General features: G+C 35.8%; 1 pseudogene; it reads left to right on the top strand.

Moving 5' to 3' along the window:
- Positions 1 to 4,715: 4,715 nt before the first annotated feature.
- On the top strand, positions 4,716 to 11,183 carry LOC144254522 (tripartite motif-containing protein 51-like; annotated as a pseudogene).
- The last annotated feature ends 1,381 nt before the right edge of the window (positions 11,184 to 12,564 follow it).

The following is a 12,564-nucleotide window of genomic DNA, read 5'->3' as shown; positions in this document are numbered from 1 at the left end:
TCACTGCCCACATGAATGTGCAGAGACTTCATAGCACTGGGATTCCCTCAGGACCCCAAGGATAGGCTCCAAAATTCCTAAATAGGAAATCCTAGAATTGAACTGGAGCCTAGTGATTAGAACTTGGTTCAGAGGAGTTTCACAGAGTACTGGTTCCTTGGATTGTCAAGAACTCCCCTAGAATAGAACAGGGAAGAACCCAGAGATAAAAAAGTTAACTAGGTTAGAATGACTTATTAGATTAGATTGACATATTAGATTATATTAGATTTATTAGATTAGATTAATTTATTGGATAAGATTGACTTATTAGATTAGATTGATTAATTTCCTTTGATCTGATCATTAAATATTGTTTTTCTTTTTCCCCTCCTTAGGTAATAGGGAAGAAAGCATTAACTGAATTATGCTAAAATAAGAATAGTTGGATAATATCATGATTCAAAGATTATTAACAGATGAAGAAATTTTTTTTTTAATGGTCATTAAGCCCTCTGTAATGGCACACACCTGTAACTTTATCAGCCTAGGAAGCTGAGGAAGAAAATCAGCCTCAGTAAATTAGCAAGGACCTAAGTAATATAATGAAACTCATGTTAAAACAAAAAATAAAGATTTGGGTATGTGTTTTTGTGTTTAAACACTTCTGGATTTGATGTCTACTTAAAAAAATTGTTAATAAATTTTAGGGAAACAGAATTTGCAGCAGTATAAATTTAAAAAGAAGTCACTTGACCATTTTACATTGCTACTAATATTACCTGTATTATTTCTTTTTCTCCCAAATTCATACCCTCTTTATTGTTGCTTTTCAATCTTCCATTCTGTGCAATCACCATTTTCATATTTCCAAAATGATAGTCACAGTTTATGTGAGGGGGCAGGGAGATACTAGAAATTAAACCAAGGGGTACTTTACTACTGAGTCACATCCTGAGCCCTTTTTATTTTTTGAGATAGTGTGTCTTGCTAAGTTGCTTAGGGCCTCTCTAAATTGCTGAGGCTGGCCTCAAAGTTAGACTCTTCCTGTTCGGCCTCCTGAGTTGGTGGCATTGCAGGCATGTACCACCATGCCCAGTTTCATGTGTTCTCTTTATATAGAATGTGGTTCCAGGATGAGCAAATTTTCTCTGGAGTGGAGAAACCATTGCATTGTCAAATTTGCTGGGCAGATGATTTCATATTCTTGGACCAGATGGACAAACCCAAAGTTAGTTTTGATTAAAAACATCTTTTTTGAAAATAATAGGCACCTATGTTTCTGCCCTTCATTCCAAATCTTTACTCAATGCATGCAGTAACAAGGGCAGCACTCTGGAGATCCCTGCATTTTCATCGTCAAGGACTTTTCCTCCAGTTAGCAAGCTGCCATCAATAAATAGTTTAGGCATGGAGGAAAACGTTTCTATTATCAACTGGATATCTGGAATATACAAGACTATATAGCTGAATAATTGTTGAAAGTTTAATAAAACATGCTTCAAGGTGGCGTTATGGCTCAGCGGTAGAGTGCTCGCCTAGCATGGGCGAGGCCCTGGGTTCGTTCCCCAGCATCACATAAAAATAAATAAATATATTATGTTCAACTGCAACTAAAAATAAAAAATAAAAAAAGCATTGAATTAAAAAAAATGCTTCAATATTTTACTATATGCATCTAATGAGTAGTTTCTGTTTCTGTAATATAGATAGCTTGCTTTTCATAGCAAAAGATTATGATACAAAGAATATCTAGGTAAGCATTTATGCACCTCTCTCTTAATGAATGTAGTGTACTGCTTGGAGTCTTCTTTGTACTCTGGGAGACAGAGGAACCCCAACTTTATCTTCTTCATGGTTCCGGCCTGCAGGCTTGCAGTGGGGAGGGAAGGTGAGATTTGGCAGACTAGACCCTTCACCCTCCATCTTCTGACAGAAAGAAGGGCAGGCAGAGAAGAAGACTGACCTGGGAGCATCGGCCTTACAATTAATGCTAAAGATACTTTAGTCCAGAGACCCCATGGAGGTGACAGCAGAGAAGAAGAGGGTTGGGAGTCGGCGCCTTGCTGCTGGGATGTTACAATCTGCCTCTTCACAGTCACTGTCCAGGCCTCAAGATCTCTCATAGGCAAAAGCCTATTGTTGTGTGTCTATTAATGTTTTTCGGTGCTGTTTGGGAGATCTGCTACTGAAAAGATCGTTATCCTTTTGGATATCCTTTAAGATTTCTAAATCTTTATTGGAACAAGGTTTAACCCAGACATAACTATTAACCATTTCTGAGGCAAATATTTTCTTTTATCCTATAAAAGTTATGAATATTTTCTAATAATATATATTATTTTGTTAGAAGATACTATCATATACCAAGGAAAGGTTGATACTAGAAAAATTAGTAAAACAATAGAAAAAAATTCTTGGGGGCATTTTTAAAAATCATGGTCCCCAGGAAAGATGAGTTTTGCCTTTGGAATCCAAGATAATTTGTTAAAAGCACAACTGTTCAAACCCAATACAATCATTCTCCTGAAATATACAAAACATTATAATAAAAGGTTTAGAGATCAGGTAACAATTCCCATGTATCCCAAAAATGTGGCATAGTCAGAGCTAAATTATTAGTTGAAGAATGCATAAAAGGGTTGGCGTTGTGGCTCAGTGGCAGAGAGCTCACCTAGCATGTGTGAGGCACAGGGTTTGACCCTCAGCACCACATACATATAAAAAATAAAGGTATCGTGTCCACCTATAAGTAAAAAATAAATATTAAAAAAAAAGATTGCATAAGAAAATGGAGGTATCCATGTTAAATTCAATTATCAAATTTTGGGAAAGTTGGGACAAAAACTATTTTTTTTAAAGTATTCCTTGCTACTTTATACACTACTATAATTTTGTTGTTGTTGTTGTTGTTGTTACAATACAATTTTTGTAAGTAGTTAAAGAAATTTTGGGACACTTTCTTGTGAATGGGCTCTAGACTCAGAAAACATGGGTGTCAACACATGCTTTCACTTTACAACTTGTGCCCATAGCACCAGGCTCATAATTTTGACTAGTACCTTTCAATGAGATCTTTTTAAATTTTAGCTGATATTTCATATTTGTGGAGCCAAAGTAAGAAAACAAGTTGAGGCCCATATATGGAATGTGCACATGTTTGAAATGTGTAACTAGCTAGTAAAATGTTAATAAAATTTTTTATTGTTCTATTTTTAGACATATTATATACTCTCATAACAAGAAAAGCTTGCCTGGAGTTTGCCAAGGAATAGCGTGCCCTGTCTACTGTGGAAGAAAAGGAAGAAAAAGCTGTGTAGCCCCCTGGCTCAGGCAGGGAACTTGGGACTCAAGACATTAGGAGGAAATTTAGGAGCCAGAAAACCTTACAAACTTCTATGCCAGTGGGATCACTGTGGGCAGACAGGGTGTGTCTGGAGTGTCAGGGTGTTTCAGGAAGTGTGTGGGAGGTGGTGTTATAAAGGTTTGTTGATCAAGATTAGCTAAAGTGTTAAATCAGTCTTCTCTATTTTGAAATTAAAAACCCATCCTAGCCTAATCTACCTTACCAATCTAATCACTTATACAATCTTAATCACTCATACTAATTCCTATTGGAAGCTTCTTGAAATCTAATCACTTGAAGAACTGGGTGTGGTCTTCAGAGCCTCTATAAAAAGAAAGTGCAGGAGGAGCTAGTCTCATTCCTCTCCAGATCAGAGTAGCTTTGAAACTCACCTGGCTTTGCAGACCCCTGAAAGACATCAGTTCTACTAAGTGAAGCACTGATCCCCAGACAGACTTCATATTACCTCTACAGTAAGCACTGGTGAGACAATAGACACATTCCTTGGGTGAGTATATAATTTACAAAGGAGATGTTCCTATTATTATTTCTTTTTTGTAACAGTGATTGGAGCCAAGGATGCTTAGCCATGGAGCCATATTGCCAGGCTTTTTTGTATGATTTATTTTGAGAAAATGTTTCCCTGTATTGCTGAGGTTTTCTTTGAATTTTCCTTATGCCTGCCTCCAGGGAGTATCCAGAAAGTTTCAGTCTTGGACTAGGGTAGAACAATTGATCCCTCTTTTTCTGAGGCTTCAGCCTCTAAGAATTCACAGCTACTGGTTCTTCCAGCTCTCCAGACTGCAAGTGACCTTTGTGGAGTATTCACTTTCTGGTCGCATAAGCCAACCTAAAATATCTCTTTTTATAATTATACTTCTTATTGGTTCTCTTCCTCTAGATAACCATAATACATATGGGCTTTTGTTTGTTTGTTTGTTTTACTTTTAAAGAGCTGGGCTTCTATGCCTGGCTCTCCAGGGATATTGTATAAAACTTTCTGTGAATTTCTCATACTTCCTTGACCCAAATAGACTTTCTTTTTCCAGTTATTGGAAAGAGGAATGGGGACAGTTATGATTGTAGACTTCTTATGACCCAATTCCTATACCTAAATTCAGAAGATCAATACTCAAATTTCTATTCTGGTGGGAACAGGAACTCCGTGTGGAAGGGATGTGAATCATCTTGTCAAAATTATGGCTGATATAAAGCTGAAGGCTCTCCTTGTGCATCAGTTCTCCTTTTGTGTCATAGAATATAGTTTGTCTTGCTTTAATGAGCATTTTTTAAGAAAATAAAATGCAGTTCTTACTCCTCAGGCATAGTTCTTGAGAACCTTTTAGCCTAAGCAGGCTCAGAAGTGACCTGTTTTTTCTTCCTCAGAAACATGGATTCCAGAACCATGCAAGCCTTCTAAAAGGATATCACCTGCCCTGTCTGCATGAAGTACTTCGTAGATCCAGTCACCTTAGCCTGTGGGCACAGCTTTTGTAGGCCTTGTGTCTACCTTGGCTGGCATGACCTCCCAGATCATGTTACCTGCTCTGAATGCAAGCAGATGGTACAGAAGAGAAACTTTAAAACAAATATTTGTATGAAGAAACTGGCAGCCATTGTCAGAAAAAACAGTCTTTTGCAATTCCTGAGCTCTGAGGAACACATGTGTGGGGCTCATAAGGAGATGAAGAAGATCTTCTGTGAAGAAGACAGGAACTTTCTCTGTTTGCTCTGCTCTAAATCCCAGGAGCATGAAGCTCACAAACATTGGCCAATCGAACTTGCTGCTGAGGAACACAGGGTAAGTGATTCCCCTGAAGATCCATGTCTGTAAGAACAAAGAAATCAATATGGGTCTCTTTCCTTGGGGAATGCATGACTCTCTCTATGTTTCCCATTCAGAATCTCTTCCAGGTTCCAAGTCTCAGGCTTCCCATATTTGATAAACATCTGAAAGGAACAAAGAAAACATAATGACCCGGTTATTTTCATTGGGGTTAATTTATCTCTCATTTCTGGCTTCTTCCCTATGTGAAGGTCTATTTTTTTTTTTTTTTTTTTTTTTTGCTGCTTCAATGATTTGTGATTTTTTTTTAACAGGAGAATATGGTGAAGAAAATGAAGTGTTTATGGGACAAATATTGTGAAAGTTACAGAAACCTGACTATGGAGATGTTGATTATGGGCTCATGGGAGGTTAGTTCTATGCTTCTGCCTTCAACATGAACTTAGGGGGACATATGTGTAATGTTTAAAGTAGGAAATAGATCTGAAACCCTAGTTTTCTCTAGGATTAAACAAGAAAGGGGTGGGGTCAATAGTAAAAGTATTTCCTCAGTTCCTATTTAGGGCAGTATGGCCCTTAGGTAGTATTTCTGAGATACAGATATTATCAAAAGCATGCTGCTTTACTACAGGTAAATGTACACTTAGTACATACACAACAGCTACAAAAAACTGGGCCATTTCAAAATGTCACATGCTGGGAAGATATAAGTGACAGGCAAAAAGTGGCATTTGGTAGTCACTGAAAATTCAAATGCAGCTTCCAAAGCGGAGCTGACTCCTGGTAGAAAATTTCAGAGAAAGGGATAAATGGTTCAAATATAAGAAGAGTCTGAAATTACCCCAACTAATTAATATTTAACAACATAATATAAACTATGGAGGGGAAATATGATGGGTGACATAGCATTGTGTTTTGAGTAGAAGATTACAAGTTTGAGAATAATTTTTAAATAACTCATTTTCTTTGTGAATGTTTATCCTGAGTGTGTTATAATTTAAATGAAAATTAATTTAAAATTTGTTTTATGATAACTATGACAAATTATAAGCTAGAAAATATGGCAGAATTCAACCTGCAAATATCTCTTATTGGAAAGGTTAAGATACAAATCAGAAAGGAAAATGGCCATCATGTAAATAAGTAAAATTCTTGATATATTAGAATATGATAACTTGGGTTTTTTTAAGAATAATTAAGCAGGGAAGTAGAAAGCGGGTGAAGGGCAGAGACTGGAGATGAGGTTTGATTTTTTTAAATAGTTGGTGGCAAAATTTTTCACTAAAAAATTACTTTGAGATTAAGACACAAAGAGGAACATAGCCATAGAGTGTCAACCCAGAGAGAAGCACATGTCCAATAATTGCACTTGGTATATTGTGAGGGAGGTTGCTGAAGTCACATTGAAGTTGATGTCATAGATTGGAATGACTTTTGAGGAGAATTGAAGGAAATGGTATCAGACAGATAACAGAATAGATGCTAAATGACACTTCAGTATGACAGCTGGGTGAAGTGCATGGAAATTAGTATTGCACTCTGAGGTTACAGAATGTAGGCTTTAAGTGACTTGGCTTATACTGAAGAAAAGTGAATGGATTGCAATTCACTCCTTGGGGTCTAAAGTCCTTAAGTATGAAATGGGTTATGTTTCTCCACATATGGGTTGGAACGGATAAAACAACTTTATTTTTGTGTGTGGATTGTTTTATAAAACTCTTAACCATGAATTAAGTGAATGTAACTTGTTGAATGAAACTGTTGACCATGATGCAGAGTAAATGACATGGTGGTGCTGTCCTGAAATATCAGCTGCTTGGGAGGCTAAGGCAGAAAGATGATAAGTTTGAGTCGAGCCTCAGCAACTTAATGAGATTCTCTAAGAAAATTAAAAGAAAGAAAGAAAGAAAGGAAGAAAGGAAAGAAAGAAGCCATGAGTATTTATAAAAGAAGGAAAGGAGTAAAAATTTGTGGATTCTGAAAGTTTGACAAGATGAAGGCTTAAATAATTGTTATAAGATAAACAAGAATCAGGGAGTTTCTTTATTTTATTTTATTTTTTGTTTGTCCTTTTAAAATACACATGAGAGTAGATGTATTATGACATATTATGCATACTTAGATTATAACTTATTCTGATTAGAATCCCATTCTTGTGATAGTATATGATGTGGAATTTCACTGGTGGTATATTCATATATAAACAGAGGAAAGTTATATCCTAGAATCAGGGAGTTTCAACAGGAGTTAGAGGGATAGGTCCATATTTTGATGAATTTAATTTTACTGCAGAACTACATAAATTTAAGAAGAGAAGCAATTAGAGTTGAATATGGGAAGATGCCTGCAACTGACTATGAGGAAGAAAAGCATCATTTAGAAAGGCTGCAAAAAGAGAGCAAAGACATTTTTGAGCAGCTCAAAGAGAGTAAAACCAGAATGGCTCATATGACAGAGATGTTAAGAGGAATATATGAAGAGGTGAAGGAAATATGCCACAGACCAGATGTGGAGTTACTCCAGGTAACTACTGATACATGGGGATGTAGGACAAGCATGTATAGCTGTTGCATTTCCCAGCTGAAATCCACTTCCCCTGTTGCTTCCAGTTTGGGTCTATAAACATATTTCCCCACAACTGCTGTTACTTTGCTAACAGGTCACTGCTTCAAGGATTTCCAAAAACCTAGGATTCCCTCCTAGGTTATCTGTAAGAGACAAAATTGTATGGAATGATTAATGTATAGTCCCCATCTGAAAATCAACAACATAATTGGGACTTTTAGAAATTCACAAAATAGTGAGCTGAACACGGGTATTCAGGTTAACTCACCGACATAACAAGATGGGGTGATTCAAGAATATAGATCTTTTTAATACTCCTTTGTGGCTGTTCACCTGAGACACAGGGCCTTGGGACAATGGCTGGGATCTTATTTCTGATTGCAGCAGAGCCCAGACTCCACAGTCTCTGCCCCTTCCACTCACACAGAATATTGAAGAACCAGACTTTGCCAGGACTCTATACAGGACTGTTTTTTTTTTTTTTTTTTTTTTTTTTTTTTATGAGTGGAGAGGAAGTGGGACTTGCATTCAAGGATGTAGTAACTTCTGGCGATGTATCAAAAATCTCACACTGTAACTAATGGTAGAGGGATCCTGTGAAAATCACTCAGACTTTTTATTTTTCTTTTCACAGGTCTTTGGAGACACACTGCACAGGTGAGTGTTTACCTGCCTCCCAGCAGATGCTATTTTCAGTTTCTACAGTACTAGTCAGGACTACTATGTGCATGATTCATTGGAATACTGAGTCACTATTGTCATTGATCTCCTTTTTTCCTCCCCTACCTACTCTTGACATCTCTCTTACTTCCTATTCTCAGTGATTTTAGGAGCAGCTTCAATAAAAATGTGGCAAAAGAGGAATTATTTAAAAATCCTTCCATTCCTTGTTTTCTTTTCAATTTTGGAAAGCCTATGCAGATAAAGGAGAAGTACTAAGTGTTCTCAAGGGTGATGAAGTCAAACACCTCACAGAGCTAATAGAGGGAACAGCAGCTAACAGGAGAGATAGAGTGCTCCAATGTGTGAAATCTCTAGAGATTTGTTAATTTTGTATGTATAAGCTGACAGTTTTAAATGACAGTTGAAAGAAACTCAAAGCATTTTAGAACTCTGTGGGTCCTCCAGAAAGCAGATATCCCTGCCTAAGATTCTTCAGAAATTCTCCCTGTGAAGGAGGCAACAGCCAGTTCTAGTTTTTAGAGAAGCTTGTGTCTGCAGATAGGGAGATTTCAGTGCAGACTGGAAATGGACACCAGACTTTTACTCTTAAATATACGTAAGTGAACAGAGAACTAAGTATGTTTACAGAATTTGAGGAATAACAGAAAGGATTAAAGTGGATTCCAAAAGCATTTACAATATATTTGAATATTTAGGAACTTCGAATAAGAATTAATTTCACAAAGTGATAATTCTGTATTTCCACATCTATGTGTTGCAAGAATTTTTATAAAGTGTCTTATCAAGAAGAGTCATGATTTTCTGACTGTACGTATGTTAACTGCATCTTCCTTCTTGCAGGATTGAATCTATGCAGCTGTATATAGTCCAACCTGTGAATCCAGAACTCAGTGCAGGACCCATCACTGGACTAGTTGACAGGCTCAACAGCTTCCGAGGTAAGCATAAGCCCATTGTCAGCATTCTCTCAATCTATTATTTGTTGTTAGGACCACATGAGTGTAATTTCTCTTTCATTAAATATTTTACTTATTTTTAGAAATAAATAATTTGACTGCAAATTCTTGAGTATGTTTCTATAGTCAAATTTATAGTATAAAGAGTGAAAGATAAAAAAAAACTACTTAAATAGAATCCAGGCTCATATGACCTGAGTTACATAAAAATGATATAAAAATTGGAAATTTAAATAAACAGAGCTACACTCAGATTTAAGATTCATTATTCAATTTCACATACAAATTTATGCAGTTGTTCAGTATGTTCATTATTGAAAAAAAAATTTGGTCCTGGCATTTTAACTTGGGTGGGGCCTCACACATATTAGGCAAGCACCACACCACTGAGCCAGATATGCAGCCCCCAGATTTTTTTTTTTTTAAACAGAGTCTCACTAATTTGCCCAAGCTGGCCTTGAACTTTTCATCTGCTTATCCCAGTCTTCTGGGATTTCAGGCTTAAGCCACCTCATCCTGCTTAATTTGAATTGTTAGGAGAAGCTTTGGGGAGTAAATATTTGACTAGAACTTTATGTTGTTTTTACCATAGGTATATATGATTAAATGACATAAAATTTTGAATAGCTATAGGAAATCTAAGATAAGAAATCAGCTTTATCACCAAGAAAGGAAAATACACATAAAATTGATTTTGGTTTGCTCAATATAAAGAGCTATATGTTAAATCTCAGATATGAAGGGCAATGCAGAGCATGCAGAAAACTTAGGTATAGTGGAAAGTTTTGCATAAATAAATTTTAAATTATTCTTTCTAAAATTACTGAATTTGAGGAATAACAGAAAGGATTAACATGGATTCCAACAACATTTATAAGATATTTGAATATTTAGTAACTATGAATAAGAATTAATATCACCAAGTGATAATTTCTAAAATGTATAAATGTAGTTTTATCCAGTTATCTAGAAAAGGTTACAAGAGAGAAAATCTTCACCTCTCATCCAAATAATGACACCATTTTTTTGAAATAGGAATATTTTTCTGATACTTATTTTTGATGCCTCCGGAGAATTTAGGGCATCCTCTCTGTAGCTATTTTGAAATAAAAATTAAATTAAAAGATATTAGTTTTATATTTGGCTCAATATTTGATTTTTCATATTTTCAACAAATTTCTGTATCTGTGGCAAGGAATTTGTTTGTTCTGTAGATTTACTATTTATGCCCATATTTTATTAGATTTTACAACCAAAATCATTGTTGCTGTTACAATTTCACATTTTTCAGTAGTATCATTTCTTCTCAGAAAGATTTTTTTTAGAACTTCTTATTATTTACATACATGTCTGCAATATTTTTCTTACAGTTGATATTACTCTGTGTCGTAAAAGAGCCAAATACCACATCTTCCTGTATGGAGAGTTGAGAAGCGTGAATGTTGGATGCAATCCACAAGGTTCCTCCTTGATCATTCCAACATCAGAATGCTTTCTTGCCTGGGGTACTCAGACTTTTGCCACTGGCAGATATTACTGGGAGGTGGAAGTGGGAGACTCTTGGAACTGGGCTTTGGGAGTCTGTAATGATTATTGGGAAAAGGACAGAAATTACAAGATGGATGAGGTGGAGGGGCTCTTCCTTCTTGGATGTGTTAAGGAGGGTTCCCATTGCACTCTCTTTACCACCTCCCCACTTGTACTTCAATATATACCAAGGCCCATTGGCCGAATAGGAGTATTCCTGGATTATGAAGGTAGAGCAGTGAGCTTCATTAATGTTGCTCAAAGTTCACTGATACACAGTATTCTTTCCTGTTCCTTTTCTCCCCATGTCAATCCTGTTTTCTGCTGTAGTCACCTCTGACCAGACATAGATAAGGACTATGCCCCAATGTATGAAAAATTAAATATCCAAGGAAGCCCTCTTCCTTGGATATTATCAAACATATCAAACAGGTTATATTTTATTACCTTTACATTCCTTCTAATGTTATGAAAACTTGTTTACTTTGTTATTAATTATGGTGATAATATTAAAAGCTCATATATTCCTAAAATTTGTTTTTTGAAATTTATTCATTTGAGGAATATAATTGCCTATGGTACATGAAATAGAATATGTTTTCTGGTTTTAATTTATTCCTGGACTGTCACAAATGAAAGAATAGATAAAGTATGATTTAATAAAGTTAAAATTCAATCTAACATGTCTCTTTCTCTACCCAAACAAGCATGACCATAAAGACTCAATGGTTATAAGAACATAATTTTCTCCTTTTGTAATCTAACTTTAATTTACTCATCTTGGTCCATTTTCTGTTGTTTTCACACAAAACCTGCATCTGAGTAAATTATAAATAAAAGATTCATTTACCTCACAGTTCTAAAGACAGATAAGTTCTAGGTCATTCTGACTCAGTTTCTGATGAGTTTCATGATGAATCTGCTCATAGCAGAGAAGCAGAAGGAGAAATCATCCTGTGCAGAATGTGAAAGCACATGGATGGCATTCTTCATAACAACCCACTTTCTTAAAAATAACTCTCCAAGGGCCCAAAATTCACTCTTTCATTCAGGTTCAGGCCCAGGAAAAATGCACTGATCCTTTTTAATGACTTAAAGGCCCCATGTCAAAACACCACTGCTCTATGAAATTACACTTTAACTTTTTTTTTTTTAGGAAAAAACCATATTCAAAACATATTACTTTATATCCATTCTGTCCATTATTCTGAGTAATCATTCTTAATCATCTGTGTGATGATTTCCTTTCTAAAATTATAAACATACATATGAATATTTACAATCATTAGCATTCTCCTCTGCATTGGCAATCACAGGACAATCAATCTAGTGCTGAATAAAATGGTTATACAGGTGGACAAAAAGAAACCTTAGCCGTGCCTATACATAGTCTTTTACAGGTTGACTAAAGAGAAAATAGTAGTCTCATAGAAAAATTGCCTAGACAAGACATGAAAAGAATAATCAATGAGGAAAAATTTAATGGGTCTGCATTAAAATTTTTTTAAAGAGAGAGAATTTTTTAATACTTATTTTTTTTTTCTGGCGGACACAACATCTTTGTTTGTATGTGGTGCTGAGGATCGAACCCGGGCCGCACGCATGCCAGCAAGCATGCTACCACTTGAGCCACATCCCCTGCCCAATCTGCATTAAAATTAATGATTTTTTGCTTAAAGATAATATTTCAAAAGTGTAAACATACAAAACTGGAGTTGGAA

The sequence above is a fragment of the Urocitellus parryii genome, chromosome 4, assembly GCF_045843805.1.
Source record: "Urocitellus parryii isolate mUroPar1 chromosome 4, mUroPar1.hap1, whole genome shotgun sequence".
Taxonomy (NCBI): Eukaryota; Metazoa; Chordata; class Mammalia; order Rodentia; family Sciuridae; genus Urocitellus; species Urocitellus parryii.
Note: the sequence above shows the minus strand (reverse complement) of the source record. Positions and strands in the feature narration are given on the sequence as shown.